The 2,086-nt window shown below is 39.6% G+C and overlaps 1 protein-coding gene and 1 long non-coding RNA gene across 2 annotated transcripts in view; one reads left to right on the top strand and one right to left on the bottom strand.

Annotated features, from left to right (window-relative positions):
• The window catches only part of epb41a (erythrocyte membrane protein band 4.1a), a 76,503-nt gene that overhangs the window by 67,671 nt on the left and 6,746 nt on the right, over positions 1–2,086 (bottom strand). The window lies entirely within an intron of this gene.
• LOC116702128 (uncharacterized) overlaps positions 1,381–2,086 on the top strand; it is a 22,370-nt gene continuing 21,664 nt past the window's right edge. Inside the window, exon 1 of the long non-coding RNA XR_004335061.1 lies at positions 1,381–1,574. This is a non-coding gene — a long non-coding RNA (uncharacterized LOC116702128). The remainder of the gene's footprint in view (positions 1,575–2,086) is intronic.

Here is a 2,086-nt window from a genome sequence, read left to right as displayed (position 1 = left end):
GTCACAGTGAAAACCGGGGACATTTCTGGGGACAGATCCCGCCGGGGACAGGTCACCAAAACCGGGGACTGTCACCAGAATCCGGGGACGTCTGGCCACCCTAGTTTACAGCCCACCAAGCGCTAATGCTACCAATGCGTTAGCTGAACTTTACGGAGCTTATAATGTGTGTGCACTAAATGTAGCCTGTTTCATATGCTGTTTTAATATTATGTCATTTTTATAGATTTTAAATGTGTAACACCACTTGAGCTACGGCAAAACGTTGTTTTGTGTATTTGGTTGAAATGACAATAAAACACACTAGAGTTGAGTTGAATACCTCACTGTCTGTCTATGTCTGTTAACGGTAGGCGTGGCTTGGGAGTGGATTCATAGAGCACTGAAGCAAGTGCCTTCTGGGATTTGGTGTCTTTCATCCACATGAGCCAAAAACCAGGCTTTTCTCGGCCTAGAAGGCACCAATATCTAAAACAGTTCACATTAACTGACCCAATTTAAAGATATATTCATCTTTCCAATGGGGAAATATCCCTTTGAATCAATATGCTGTGATGCACTTTGGAAAGTACTAAAGAATTTTGGCTCAGGCTTTTTCCGGACTTCCTAACTCCAGTCTTTGCACAATGGTTAGGATACAAAGATTCATGAAGAGAACAAAGAACACTCATTTTAAAGCGCACGTATTTCATCTCATTTTTTTAAAGTGATTTTTCTCATAATATGAGCACTTTAAAGCATATGTTGTGCATATGGTTTGACACCAATATAGCGCCACTTTTCCACCGCTTTCACTGGCAATCACATCAGTCACGTCTAAAACACCCTCTGCTTTATCACTGATATACTAAAATCAACGAGACCATAATTCAAAAAATGAACATCATTCTGTGTTGCAGAAGACTTAAAACAAGTGATTGAGACCATAAACTCATTATGAAAATGTTTACTTAGGTAATAAATTAAGTGAGAAGTGGGTCACTTTCTCATAGACTTTTACAGCAACCGACCTCCATTTGCAACCACACCGGTCTTTCCCTACTGGAATTCAGATAGAATTAGAAATAGCACCACTTTGCCTAACCGGATGCATTGTCCATTAATATTAACAGTTTATGGTTACAATCCTATCACAATTTACCAACCAACAGAATGCCAGGTGTAGTGTTGACCAATGAAATGATCCCTGCCACGTTGAGGGTGCGTTCGTTTTACTTTAGAAAATCCCTTGTACTCTGTAACCAAGTTCATTTACCCCTGCCAAGTCTGATAATAATGTAATTGTAATTCAAATACTACAACTACACACACACACACACACACAGACACACACATTCCAAACACTTATCATTTCTTTATCTTGCTTAAATTTGGAGATTAGTAACTATGTTAAAGAAAGCTATCTGCACCTAATATCTTATTTGTTGATGTCTATGAATTAGTCTTAAATAGGAGCACACTATACAAAGACAACAGTAGCCAGTTGCTGGATCTGACTCCACCCGTTTCTCCTCCATGGGCATCACCTGCATAATCCAAGTGATAAAAGAGAGAACAAACTATTGTTTCATGTTGTCCTCAGGTCAAAGTGACCTGTTTTCCTGTATCAGTGTTCTTTTTAACTACCTAATTGTAATTACCCAACATGACATGATTGATTCTACACAACGCTCTTTGGCAAGTCCAAAACTCTACTTTAATTCGTTTTGTGGTGTCTTTTTCAATTTCATGACATTTATTTTGCCCCTCCCCTGGCTCGAATGTCCAACTCCGCCTATGCAGGGAGCCCACAAAGATGGCTGCTCATACTGTCTCTCTGTGCCTCTGATGTATCCCATGATTCAGAGCTGTACTGGGCTGTGTCTGGTTGCCTGATCGTAGCTGTGCTCTGTCCTACATGGGATGTTTTTTTGTCTTTCATGTTTTCTCAAAGTGCTGTATTATTTACATGGCTGACATGTGGATTTTGTTTCTGCATTATTGGAGGATGAATAGTTTATGATGTACATGGTATGCGTAGAGAAAAACAAAGTTCAAATGTACTTTATGTCATATCTGAAACTAATTAGCACAACTGCAGCACGGG

The sequence above is a fragment of the Etheostoma spectabile genome, chromosome 14 (genome assembly GCF_008692095.1).
Source record: "Etheostoma spectabile isolate EspeVRDwgs_2016 chromosome 14, UIUC_Espe_1.0, whole genome shotgun sequence".
Lineage (NCBI taxonomy): Eukaryota > Metazoa > Chordata > Actinopteri > Perciformes > Percidae > Etheostoma > Etheostoma spectabile.
This window is presented reverse-complemented; position numbering and strand designations above follow the sequence as displayed.